The sequence below is a fragment of the Anolis sagrei genome, chromosome 6 (genome assembly GCF_037176765.1).
Source record: "Anolis sagrei isolate rAnoSag1 chromosome 6, rAnoSag1.mat, whole genome shotgun sequence".
NCBI classification, from domain to species: domain Eukaryota; kingdom Metazoa; phylum Chordata; class Lepidosauria; order Squamata; family Dactyloidae; genus Anolis; species Anolis sagrei.
Genome location: NC_090026.1, coordinates 85,538,629 through 85,551,494, shown reverse-complemented (window position 1 = coordinate 85,551,494; position 12,866 = coordinate 85,538,629). Strand labels below are relative to the sequence as shown.

The 12,866-nt window shown below is 40.2% G+C and overlaps 1 protein-coding gene across 4 annotated transcripts in view; it reads right to left on the bottom strand.

Annotated features, from left to right (window-relative positions):
• THRB (thyroid hormone receptor beta) overlaps nt 1-12,866 on the bottom strand; it is a 233,891-nt gene that overhangs the window by 154,821 nt on the left and 66,204 nt on the right. For 3 of the 4 annotated variants that reach the window (XM_060781919.2, XM_060781922.2, XM_060781921.2), the window contains exon 2: nt 2,229-2,341. The gene's annotated coding sequence lies outside the window, so the exon portion shown is untranslated. Of the gene's footprint in view, nt 1-2,228; nt 2,342-8,258; nt 8,283-12,866 lie in introns of those variants that run through there. The other variant, XM_060781920.2, reaches the window with a different exon arrangement.

Sequence of the window (12,866 nt, the reverse complement as noted above, 5' to 3'; positions counted from 1 at the left end):
TCTGTAAGGACGTTGCCCAGGGGACGCCCAGATGTTTTAATGTTTTATCACCCTTGTGGGAGGCTTCTCTCATGTCCCCACAATGGGGAGCTGGAGCTGATAGAGAGAGCTCATCTGCTCTCACCGGATTCGAACCTGTGACCTGTCAGTCTTCAGTCCTGCCAGCACAAGGGTTTAACCCATTGTGCCACAGCTCACACTGAGCCATTGTAATGAATACCGCCCCCTGCCACCAAGCAGATGGGTTCTAGGATCTTTATGTCAGCATAGTTAAATGCTAACAGCTATCAATTGGCATTATGTTTGGTAGCCCCTGCTAGATGGTTTATGCTTTAACCTGGCAGTTCAAGGATATGGAGTCAATTGGAAGCAGATAGGGAAATTACCCTTCATGTTAGAAAGGTGCCTGTGATGTTCTCATATCCAACACGATAGATTATGGGTCATGTCTATATAGTTCAATTTATGTCGTTTCATTCTTTCAAGAATTCATCTTTCAATTGTCTGTCCCAGCAGTGGAACCCAGCCATGGGGACCTACAGTATTTGCCCTTGGGGTGGTCCTGCAAAGGAATCCAGTTCCACTACCTGCTATGATGGGATGCTGGAGCCTATGAGTTAATGACTGTGATGCTTTCTCTGATGTAAACCACTGTAGAAGTGGAATTGCAACCATATTCTCTTCATAACAACTACTCATATTATCTCAGCATAGAAATTCAAGAAATTACTCTGTGTACTACAGCTAACATAATTCCCCAGGCAGAATGGACTGTGGCTGGAAGGATTCTGGGGACTTTAGTTCAAAAAGCAACATTTACGAGTTCTGGTTCTAGAAATCATATTGCATATCTGGAATTCAAAAAAGGAATTTTACTAAGCTCTCTCTAGGCAAAGTCTACCTCAAAGGGCTGTGGAAGGCATAAAGGAAACCTTTGCCTTTTAAAAAGAGAAACAGGCCCAGAACAAAAACTGTTTAATGTAATAAACAATTATATTAGGTTTTAAAGTCACAAGGGAGTTTCACATGATTCGACCCTGAGCAAATGTTTACAACAAGAACTGGATAATTCCATTGCTGTACAATGGAATTTTTTTTAAAGGATAATTTGTTGTTTGGGACTAAATTTTGTTGTAATGCTGCATCTATGATTCTTCACCATAGGAAGACTAATGGAGATCCTGTCAGTTGCAACTTATATTGGTTGTAGCCTAATAAAGTATAGAAAGCCACATGTTTCCACTAATCACCAAGACATTGGTCAGTGGTGTGACATTTCCCCAATTTCTCTTTGAGTATTTACAGTGTATGTTTGTGTGTGTGCACAAACATTCAACTTCATCACATGGAGATCAAGAAGCTGCGGACAGTGGGGAAAACCATTGGGAAGCATATTGCTTCATCCCTTTACTGTGGCTGGTCATGGGATCCCTTCCCATGACATTTCCCCACTGTCTCTGGCTTCCTCCCACATCCTCCTAGCTTCTTCTATGAGGAGTCAAGTGTATCTCTGACTCCTCAGGGCTCCATGTCTCTGCGCTGCTAGTGCGCTGCTAGCATGGAGCCCAATGGAGCCCCACCAGAAGTAGCCCTGTGTCATCTGAGGGCTCTGGCAGACTCTGTGCATGCAGCATGCCGGCAGCGCCAAAAAGCAGGAAGAAGATGCTTCTCGGCATCCATGTGATGAGGTTGTCAGAGGTGGTTTTACCACTTCCTTTCTTTGAAGATGGAGTAAACTTATTTTCTGCTGCTTCAAAAACTAGGACATGGAGGAATGGATTCAAACTAGGAAGAACTTTCTGATTATAAGAGCTATTTAACAACAAAATATGCTGTCTTGGAGTGTGGTGGAGTCTCCTTCTCTGGAGGTTCTTAAATAGAAGATAGATGGCCATCAGTCAGGAGTGTCCTGGTTGTGCGTTCCTGCACGGCGGGGGATTGGACTGAGTGGCCCTTGTGGCTTCCTCCAACTTTATGATTCTATAATTCTATGAAAAATTTACACTTCCCTTAATTATGTTGTTTGTGCTCTCATAAACTGCTTTAGTTGTATGACTAGCAGGCAAGGGTAAGAGGAGGAATGATGTTTTGGCACCACATTTTCAAAGTTGTACTTCAGAACAGAGCATCTGTTTTCTGTGAAGAAAACCACTGCTACATATCCATGAAAATTCCCTTTGCTCTCTTTGAAAACATTCAGCCAAATTTAAACATTGTAAAAAACTGACCTTAGAATGAGCCTGTAAACTGGAGACAAGAATCAGCAGGAGGTTGACAGAAAGCATATCCGTTTCAAATATAAGTGCAGATACAGGGATCACAGGTCTTCTGTTCTTAGCATCTGAGAATAAAAAAAGCACAAATCAGCAAATGTATATCTCAGAGATCTGTGCTAGAAAAGTCATAGCAAGCATTTAAGTCTGAACTCAGTAGAATCTGAAGGCATGCTTGTACTTGTTGCTAATCTTATTAAAGACATGTAGCGATGATCTCAGATGATGAGTCTCAACTGCTCTGTAATTCACATCTGACCTTTATCCCTACTTTTTTCCCCTGTCCTTGCTGGAAGACATCTACTAGTAAATCCATGTGATTCTACAGTATCAACACTGAAATGGGATTTCATAGAAATGCATAATCAAAACAAGGTTTGACATCTAAACATTTTGAACTCACTTTTTAAAATAACTATTTTAATTGAATATCAGAGAAGTAGCCCTTCAAAGCCTTTTTGCACATGCAAGTGTGTGTGTGGGGGGGGGGGGGGGGGGAGGGGAGTCCTACTGCATTATAAAGACTGATATATTTTCCTTATTTTTAACTCACAATGCAATCCTAGGCATGCCTATTCAAAACTAAATCCTATTACTTTAGATTACACTATTTACCCATCCAGATTAATATTCTGACAGGCAGTAGCCCTCCACGCTCTTAGGCTGGGGTCTATCGCATAAATAGCTACTAGATCTTTTTAATGGGGGTGGAAGAGTAGATCGAGTGGGCTCCATTGTATACAATGGCAGTGTTTATTATATAAAATAACAAAATCAAGGTTTCCTTTTTTTGTTTTTTTGTTTTTGCTTTTTTAAAAGTATTCACAGGCAGTGGGTGCAAATCCATGGATATAGAGGGCTGACTGTACTTTCCCACATGCATGCCATCATATATTCCACTGAATTATGGGCCTGAGGATGCATCTGCACTGTCCCATATCCCAGGATCAGATCCCAGATTATCTGGTTTGAACTGGATTATATGCATTTACACTAATAGATAATCTGGAATAAAGAGATAATCTGGGATCAGATCCTGGGATATCGGGCTGTGTAGATCCTGCCTCAGTTCCGGGTTACTATCACAGCTTAGAAAAGTTATGCTTTTTTGGACTGTACCTTGCAAAATCCCTAATTTTGAACAAACTTTTGGTTCAAAAATAAATGTTCCAAGCTCTAAGTACAGTAGAGTCTTGCTTATCCAACATAAACGGGCCGGCAGAACGTTGGATAGCGAAAATGTTGAATAATAAGGAAGGATTAAGGGAAAGCCTACTATACAGCAAATTACATTATGATTTTACAAATTAAGCACCAAAACATCATGTTTTACAACAAATTGACAGAAAAAGCAATTTAATACAAGGTTACATTATGGAGTAATTACTGTATTTACGAATCTATCAAAACATTGCAATGTATTGAAACAGCTGTTCATCCAGGTGTTAGGCAGACTGCGTTGGATAATACAGAACGTTGGATGAGCGAAGGTTGGATAAGCGAGACTCTACTACATACATAAGAAACAGGGCCGTAGCCAGAAAAAAGTTTTGGGGAGGGTTGAAAATTTCGGGGGGGGGGGGGGTTAGGGTCACGCTGAAGCAAAGAGCACAGCAGGGGGCAGAGCAGCCTTCAATAGCCTGCAGCTCGGCCCCTGTCAACCACCTCCACCAAGTCTGGCCTCCTTAATGAGAGCATTCAACATACACACGCCCCCCAACTTGGTTGCTTCGCTACATCGGCTATTGCTGCAAGTAATGACAGTGTGAATAAATTGTCAATATTTGCTTGAGATAGTGCTTGCAGTTCTGGAGGGACTCTTAATTTTTTGCGTCTCATAGACTTTGCATGGGGATTTGGTTAATTCTGTTACAAGACCTACTTCAGTTAGTGAAAACAGATCTCTACTTAAGGATTCAGATTTCTACAATGAGATTGTTTGACTATGTCAGTGCAGACACTGTTCCCAACAGCTTTTTTATCATTTGTGGACCACAATTGTGCCAGAGGGGTTGGTGAAAGCAGAGGAGGCAATGTGGAAGGAAAGGTAACATGGCCAAGGATACTGCAATGGCACTTGAAGGACAGTGGGAAAAGTCTCAACTCTCAGGAGGAAAAGGTGCACTAATGCAGGGGTGGGGGAAAAACACAGTGGCTCTGGCACTTTGGGGCCCCGAAGATATTGTGTAGTCCTTTGCATTTCTAGAATTCACCTCACTGGTGTTTTTCTGGCCAAAAAAGGAAGTAAACAGTAATTCCTGGAAACTGAAACAATGTACCTTTTAAATAGATTGCAGAGAAAAGAACTGGCAAAACTACCTCTTAAGAAAATTCCACGAAGTTCATCAGGTCACCATGAGTCAACACTACAGGCAACTTGAAGGCACATGCACATACACAATGTTACCTTGCTATTTAACTTTTTAAAAGAAAAATATGAGAATCAGAAATGACCGCTTTGGTATGTATGTTTTTCCGCTAGTCCATATAACTGCCAGGTAATCCAGAGGCACAAAAATAGGCCCTGGGCTTGCAAACAGTTGCCCAGCCCTGCCCCAATCATTGCCATGCTATTCACTGTAGTTTTAGCTTCTGAGGGAGCTTTCATTGCCACCCCCCTCCTACATTCCACTCTGCTCAAGAAAAATGAACTGGCATAATGGGTACTTATTTTGGCGTAAGTTACCAGCAGTATCCTTACCACAGCATGGTGAAAGTGGTAAGCATACTACTTGAAACCTTGAAATTATACAGAGTAGAAACAAGTTCTCTACCATAAAAATACTGGCAGGCATGAATGAAAATGTGCTGTAATTAATTCAAAAATCTACTTTCCTAGTTCCTGGTGGCTTCTACATCAATGGGGTAAAGACTCTGATATAGTCTGAATGTTAATGAAATTAGTCAAAATTCTGTCCCCTATCCCCAATAGGTTCAGCATTTACACTGATAACTTACTCTGGAAGAGTAATCATTCAGCTCCATGGCAGCCAGATGTTGCACAGAGCTGATCTGGGGCAATACTGAGCAATGTCTTGCCCCACGTTAACCACAGTTTGGCCCAGAATTCAGAATACCCTTTGTCTTTAAGCCTATGTTAATAGTTAGGTCAGTTCCAAGATGGAATCAGCCACAAGTGTTTTCATTGGTATTCTATATTTCCTGAACTCGGGCAAGATAGAGACATGGGATGGCACTTACTGCTCCCTACTGTTTTCTGTGCTGCAATGTTCTCCAGTTGTGACATGGGTCCTACCAGTTGGACATCAACTGCAGTGACCTTGGCCAGGGTGACAGGATGATCAAGGAAGGGAAGGGGGGTTGGTTCCTCCTCTTTCTCTTCTCTCTTCCCTCTTCACCCTGGCCAATATGTCTGCAGGTGGCCAATAGGATCCATGTAGTGGCTGCAGACTGCAGCAACATAAATAATGGAAGAGGATAGTAAGGATGGCTGTCCGACAGCACTCAACCAGGTTTGGTGCCACTGGGATTTGGGACTCACTTCCACCTCTGCAGCAGCTGGTTCAGTAGATCAGTGGTTCTCAACCTGTGGAATCTACAAAGTGGAATCCACGACATGCAAGTGTGGAGAAGAGCAAACTACAGACCACCTGCTGCAATGCAACCTGAGCCCTGCCATATGCACAATGGAGGACCTTTTTGCGGCAACACCAGAGGCACTCCAAGTGGCCAGATACTGGTCAAAGGACATTTAATCAACTACCAAGCTTGCAAATTTTGTGTTTTGTCTGTCTGTCTGTTTGTTTATTTTGTTCTGTTAGAAATGTAATACAATTGTCTGGTTGCCCGACACGATAAATAAATAAATAAATAAATAAATAATTCACATAGCCAGCGTCTTAACAAACTTCACCTGGCCATGTTGTGAATTATTCACAGAAATTCTCACAGTGACTCAAATGCATCAAAACTATTTCTTTTCAAGAAAGAACAATCTGCTATTTCTTCCAAGTTCATTTCTTCCACTGTGAAGATTCTATATCACTATTTGCTATCAAAAAGGCATCCTTTGTGTGACAAAATGTCAGGCTAATAGAATTAAGGGAATTATTCATTTGGTCCAATGCTTGCATTCCCTGAGAGAATGATGGAGAAGCTGTTGCTTGATCATTCAGAGAAGCTCCCAGGAATATGAAGGCCCATCAGTTTCAATTTGGTACAGAATAAAGCACAGAGATATTTTCACTGAATCACAGACATGAGGTGTCAATGCTGGTGGGTGTATAAAAAATCTAACAATTGAGTCTAAAGTCTGCCACCTGCTGGGTTATTATCAGCGTCACTTGGGGACTTCAATGAATCAGCACAACTAGGCCAAGTGATTCACAGATATGATGGATTTGGAGCATAAATGTTATTTTGCTTAATTATGGCAAGGATGACATACACGATTCTCATAGGGATCAACTTCAGGACAAATCTGTACTTGTTTTTTAAGTATCACCAGCCTGTTTTGCATTTGCAAAGTGATGCAAGATTACTTTTAAATAGAAATTCCTATACGATCACACCACATTATACAATGCAATGATGCTTGCATGGATGTTTGCATGGTTGCGAACTGAGTGGGTTAAAGCAAAGCAAATTAGAACTGGGCTATTCTATTTTTCCAAATGAATATCTTTTATTTGTTTAAAACATCTACAACAAAAACTAAGGCTTAATCCAAACACAGAACAACAGTTAGGTAATACTGGAGAAATCCAGTCATCCTTAATCATAATTATCACTAACATTTGAGTGATTTTCATCCCAAGACCAAGCATTTTAAACAGGTGACATTCACTTGGTTTCTGGATATGCTCTCTATATAAGATCATTTTATTGGTGAGTTTTAAAAAACTAAAGAAATAGTTTCATGAGGTGACGAGAGAGGACAGAGATCTACATAAAGTTTGCACATGCTACTTTATATGTATAACTTCAGATTTAGAAATAATTATCACATAAATCTCACCAACATGAAATAAACTGAATAAGTAACCTTTGTGGCTGCTTTATATGATTTAACTGATGATAGGGAATAGGCTTCTATTTTTGTTTCTTATGGGTGTTTGCATTTAAGCCAGAATTAGTTCAAATACAGGGCTGTCCTCTGTAAAGCAGGGCAGATGGATACTCCTGAGAAAATAATTTTCAGCACTAGAAGTATGCTGAGGAAGACTTATAACAGGCATGGGCAAACTTTCTAACTTGGGGGGGGGGGCATGGCGGGCAGGAGCGAAGTGGGTGGGCTGGGAGGGAAGGGGTTCTCCCCAAGCTGCCCCCCCCCTTCCTCTTCTCTTTCGAAGGCAGAAATTGAAGGAAAGATGGGAAACGTTTGGATCCCAAAAGGGTTAGCCTAGGTCAGGATGAGATGGTGGATGGGAGAGAAAAACTGCATCCATTAGACCCCATATTGCCTACGCCTGATTTAGAATTCTAGAATCCTAGAGCTGGAAGAGACCCCCAAGGGTCATCCAGTCCAACCTCCTGCTATGTAAGAAGGGACAATCTGCAGAAAAGCCTCCAGAGAAGGAGACTCCACCACACTCCCAGGCTACCTATGCCACTGTCCAGGGTTATTCCTAATCTTTTCAGTCAAATCTCTTTTGGTGTCGCTCGAATCCATAGCTCCCTTGTGCCATGGTCTCTAGTGCAGCAGTTTTCCCCCTCTTCTTCAGTGGGACACACTTTGAAATCTTGAAACATGTTTCTCATGTTTCCTTTCTACCTTCTCTTCTCCAACTCAACATCCCCAGGAGGAAAGGAGGAAGAAGAAAGAAAAGGAGGGAAGGAAGGATGGAAAGGAAGGATAGAAGGGAATGGAGGGAAGGAGGAAAGGCAAAAGGGATGAAAGGCAGGAGAAAGAGAGAGAGGGAAGGAGGAAGGAAGGAAATCGAGAAGGAAGGATAGGAGAGAGAAGGGCCTGAGTAAGAAGCCCCAAGGGCCACATCCAACCCCTGGGCCTGTGTTTGCCCATACCTGATTTATAATCTGGTTCAAAGACTCACAGACCCACATTCTCCATGCAGCTTGCAGGTCCTATTGTCCCTCTTAAGTATGAGTGAATGACATCCTCCAGATATTTGGGGACTGCAACTTCTACAATGCTTCATAATCCCTGATAGACAAAACACACATTTAAAGGACTGCAGACACACATAAACACTACTAAGAGTAATGATCTGCTGCTCTTCCCTCTTTACTAATTGGGTTACTTAAGTTAAGCACTTCAGGGTCAATGGCCTACTTCATGCCTGCAGTTAAATGATTATGTTCTGAAACAGAAAGCTGTCTATTTGGAAAGCAAATCAAGCATGTTTCCTTCTCACAAAACATGGGGTGCCACTGCATCTTACTGCAGATCATAGTCTTCTTCAAGCAATACAATCCCAAAGCTAGACATTTCAAAAATGTATCTCTATGTAAAAAGGGGGCTCTTTGTAAGGACCTATAGATGAGAATCATACTTTTTTATCTCACAGTATACACACACACACACACAGGCCAATGAAAGCTATTGCATTGTAATGTTAGAGCAGTCTTTTCCAACCTGGAGGAGCCCTTTAAATAATTATTATATCTTCTGCTCAGAAAATCACAGTATCTTACACATCTCTGGTGGCCTCTTGTAAAACTCTAGGGTTATAGGAAATTATGGTTTACAGCCACAGGTTAGGGGTTCAAACAAAACTTAAGAGAACAAGGATCAAGCCCTCAAGAAGCCATGAAATATCCTTGTGACTAGGGTTTGTATCTTCCCTCAGCCATGGAAACTCACTGGATAACCCTGGGCAAGTCACACAATCTCAGCCTCAGAAAATCCAATTAAAGGTTCACCTTACAATCTAAATAATTCAGGAGGTATACAGAAAAACAAAATACAAAAGCACTAGAGGACAAACAGACCAAACAATACAGTACATAATCTTGCATCACTCTTTGTTTAAAGAGAGATTTCAAAGAGCGAAGAAAGAGATGGGACGTGAATGTTGACTACAGTAAATCTCTGTCCAGAGGTATTCAACCAACATTGCTCCAAAAGCTAGTTTGAATGGAAGCTAGTACTGCCTAACTTAATATTTATATGAGCAATGAGAGAGAACCCTATGTCTCAGAATCACATGTAAGTGCTTTGAGCATAGCGGAGAATGGTAGATATAAATGTATCCAATAAATATATAATAGGTGATGATAATAAATATATAATAACGCATGCATAGCTATCCAGGACCCTCAGCAAATGTCACAAGAAAGTAAGAAAAACACAGACATCTAAACCAAGGAAATTCAAATCCAGATGGATTGCTGTTGAGTTTTCCAGTCTGTATGGCCATGTTCCAGTAAATCCAAGCTTATTAAGTATCATTTCCAAAAGCACTAAAACAACCCTTAGTGTGCATATTTGTTTGAATTTTTATTTTACAATTTTATTTTACAATTGAAATCTGCCACCTCACCAATAGAATTCATTTTTTCCAAGTACAGACTTTACTATCACAAGTTGTTGTTGTCATTTTTAAAAAACTGTCTTCTTATACACCATTTGGCACCATTTGCTACCTGCTGCAGGTGTTGGAGTTTGGTTGTCTCAGGTCAAATTATATTTTCTTCTTTTTTTCACCTTTTTTTTCTTTTTCTCTCATTCTTTGTCCAGGACATTTTAGTTTTTATGGAAAGCAAATGCTATTTTTCACACAATGATGCACCCTTTTTCACAACCTCTCAATAAAAAATTATCAATAAAAAAATAAAAACATAACACAGTCACAACATAATCATAAAAACAATTATCATTCATGGCTGAAAACAGAATCGGTGTTGGGTCCGGGCTTAAGTAAGTGCAGTGAATTCCTAAGTAGAGTCAAGGGAAAGTGCAAAAATTCAAATGTACCAATCTAGAGGGAATACCCTGGCCATAAAGTGTTGAGATTAGTGGGGGGGGGGGGGGGGAGTAAAATGCAGGAGCTTAGATACTATACCACTATACTGCAATATTATATTATTAGTAATATTACATGTAATATGTTATATACAATTAAAATATTATATTATTAGTAGTATTATATTGTATTACAGTATAATATTATTATCACTATTATATGTATATACAATATATTGTATTACTAGAACAGCACAATATTATTATATATTACTATATTGTTGCTGGTGGGGAGGGGCTCCCAACTGATGACCCAGGAGACAAGGTGGAACTGTGTCTTCCTGGCTCCCCTTCTTCACTCTGTTCTGCCCTTACACAGATTTTACAGCTTTAATTTCTCCCTTATTAGCCACAGAAGGTCAACATGAGAAGAAAATTGGGAAGTAATTTTTTTTATTATGAATCTAAGGATCTTCCAGCTAGCATGACTATTTGGAACTATTTCCCTCTAAGTTCCATGTACATCTATGAAAATGCTCCCTACTTGTCAGCCTACGCATTTGTACATTCCTAAAGGCTCTGTTCTGAATGCTACATAGCATATTCATTCACTCTCTCCGCACTGCTCTCCTTTGATTTAATGCCAGGACAATATTTGCTCTTTTAGGTGAAGATATAATAGACAAACAAAACAGTTCTGGACTGTGCTATGTAGGTCAACAATACAGCTCGGCAGCTGCAGACTGCCCAAAAGGGCAAGCAGGACACTACAGAATATCTTAGTATCCTGGACAGAGTTTGGAAAGTCACCTTTTTAAAGTAATAGTGACTATTATAGCTCTTCTGGAAGTAGTCAGTTACAATTGTAGAAATATTTTAAAAGTAACTTCTCAACTTTATCACAATTTTAAAACAACTAAAACAATTGCTGTTCACAGAGTTTTGAAATCATTTTTCATTGCAATGTTTCGAAGATAGCTTGCTATTGTTACTTGTGAAAATCATGGGAGTTGCGGTCTTATGACGTCTTTAGCCTTCTCTGCCAAAGTGCTTCACCGAACTACAATTCTCACGATTCCATAGCAGTTAAAGTGGTATCAGGCTGCATTAATTCTACAGGGTAGCTGCACCCTTTGACTCTGAAAACCAGTATTCAAATCCCCATTGAGCCCTGGAAGCCTAATAGGCAAACTTAGACAAGCCAGACTGTGTGACTTGGGGAAATGATAAGGACTTTGGAGCACAGGGTTCCTTCTGAACAATATGCCATAATTTGCACACAAAAAAATCAGTCAAAATATTCTTTAAATGTTCCAAATTACTCCAATAATGTAGCACTATTCATATTCACTGTGATGTTTTTGAAAAGTAAATTTGTTGCATCTTTATTGTCCCAAAAAAAATAAATAGTTGTAGGCCTCTATGTTAACTTTCTGCTAAACTGATTACTAAATCAAAACAGTACAAGCCAGTAGATCAATGCAGAAGTATACTATATACTCATGTATAATGTTTATCAAAAATTAACCCCAAAAACCTTGGTTGACTTGTCCATGGATCAGTGTCAGTACTGCATATTAACTCTGATTTAAAAAGGAACCATCACCTTCATTGAGTAGAATGGAAAAAGGTGAGCACCTAGTCCATCCTTTCTGAATGTCTGAGTAGGAAAATGTAGGCCAAGGGTGGTAGATGCCTTGAGACAGCACTGATACTTGCCCCTCTCCATGGAATGACCCTCAGCCTATCCATGGGTTGTCTCAAAATCTATAATTTTGGCCCCAAAAGTAGCCCTCAACTTACACAAGTAGCCCTCAACTTATACATGACTTATACATGATTGCATGCTGTACTTAAACTACTTGCTGCTTATAGCTATAATAAAATCCCACCTCAAAAAGTAATTAAACAAAGTAGCCTACGTGGTGTTAAAATTGTATTGCAATGTGTAACAGAAAATATTCCGTCTGAACACCCCGTCAACCCTGCCCCTTCAGTATAACCAGCAACTGTGGCATTACACTACGTGGAGTTGTCTTTCAAGACTGTGTGGAAGCTTCAAGTGGTCTAATGGGCCGCAGCCAGATTGCTCACCAGAGCAGCATACAGGGAGCACACAACCCCCCTGTTGCATCAGTTCCACTGACTGCCAGTCTGCTACCGAACACAATTCAAAGTGCTGGCTTTAGCCTATAAATCCCTAAATTTATAGATCAGCTGGGGAGGTCCTGCTCTCGGTCCCACCACCATCACATGTGCCATTAGGGGGGAACAAGAGACAGAGCCTTCTCAGTGGTGGCCCCTTGGATGTGAAACTCCTTCCCCAGCGAGATTAAATCGCCCCCTCCCTCCTAGTGTTTAGAAAACAACTAAAAACTTTGTTATGCAAACAAGCATTCAGTGAGTGACAACAATAATGTAGCAGATGGATGACAACCTCAGGATCAGTGCAATGTTCATTTTTTATGTTTATGTTTGATGGTTTATAGTTTTCATGGTTTAATTTATAGTTATATGTTATTTTTTCAATGTGTGAAATACTGTTTTCATTGTATGTGAGGCACCGAATTTTTGCCATTTATTTGATGTGAACTGCTTTGAGTCACCTCAGGGGTGAGAAAAGCACTATATACATGCAATAAATAAATAAATAAATAAATAAATGGCTAGCAGGGGCATTACAGAGAGTTGTAGTGTTAAAAACTAAC